A 1,304-nucleotide genomic window follows, 5' to 3' on the forward strand; every position below is an offset into this window, starting at 1 on the left:
GATGGTGCTTGGGGATGGTGCTTGGGGACCGGTGGCGCCGGAGGCGCACACCGCGAACGGCTGGTGGCGGTCGGCTGGTGGCGGTCGGCTGGTGGCGGTCGGCTGGTGGCGGTCGGGGGGTGGCGGTCGGGGGGTGGCGGTCGGGGATGGTGCTTGGGGATGGTGCTTGGGGATGGTGCTTGGGGACCGGTGGCGCCGGAGGCGCACACCGCGAACGGCTGGTGGCGGTCGGCTGGTGGCGGTCGGCTGGTGGCGGTCGCTGGGTGGCGGTCGGGGGGTGGCGGTCGGGGGGTGGCGGTCGGGGATGGTGCTTGGGGATGGTGCTTGGGACCGGTGGCGCCGGAGGCGCACACCGCGAACGGCTGGTGGCGGTCGGCTGGTGGCGGTCGGCTGGTGGCGGTCGGCTGGTGGCGGTCGGCTGGTGGCGGTCGGGGGGTGGCGGTCGGGGGGTGGCGCTTGGGGATGGTGGCGGTCGCCTTGTGGCGGTCGGGGGGTGGCGGTCGGGGGGTGGCGCTTGGGGATGGTGGCGGTCGCCTTGTGGCGGTCGGGGGGTGGCGGTCGGGGGGTGGCGCTTGGGGATGGTGGCGGTCGCCTTGTGGCGGTCGCCTTGTGGCGGTCGGGGGTGGCGCTTGGGGATGGTGGCGGTCGCCTTGTGGCGGTCGCCTTGTGGCGGTCGCCTTGTGGCGGTCGGGGGGTGGCGGTCGGGGGGTGGCGCTTGGGGATGGTGGCTGTCGCCTGGTGGCGGTCGGGGGTGGCGCTTGGGGATGGTGGTGGTGGTGGTCGCCTGGTGGCGGTCGACTTGTTGCGGTCGGGGGTGGCGCTTGGGGATGGTGGCTGTAGCCTTGTGGTGGTCCGGGGTGGCGCTTTGGGACCGGCGTCCGGCGCAAAGTGCGTGTTGCGCGGCCCGGAGAAAGTTTCAGCCAAGGGCCCGCCGCTGGAGAAAATTTTAGGTACCAGGGGTGGATTTTTTTTGTCACCGCAGGAGGGGGACGTTGCCTCCGTCGGTGTCCGGCGGAGAGTGCGTGTTGCGCGGCCCGGAGAAAGTTTAGGCCCGGGGCCCGCCGCTGGAGAAAATTTTAGGTACCAGGAGTGGATTTTTTTTGTCACCGCAGGAGGGGGACGTTGCCTCCGTCGGTGTCCGGCGGAGAGTGCGTGTTGCGCGGCCCGGAGAAAGTTTAGGCCCGGGGCCCGCCGCTGGAGAAAATTTTAGGTACCAGGAGTGGATGTACTTACTTCCACAGCGCCCGCGCGCTCCTGGCTGGTGTCCGAGGATGCTGCCTCATCCCCGGACGGGCCTCTTACGC

The sequence above is a fragment of the Syngnathus floridae genome, unplaced genomic scaffold, assembly GCF_059516105.1.
Source record: "Syngnathus floridae isolate MCC-2025c unplaced genomic scaffold, RoL_Sflo_1.0 HiC_scaffold_94, whole genome shotgun sequence".
NCBI classification, from domain to species: domain Eukaryota; kingdom Metazoa; phylum Chordata; class Actinopteri; order Syngnathiformes; family Syngnathidae; genus Syngnathus; species Syngnathus floridae.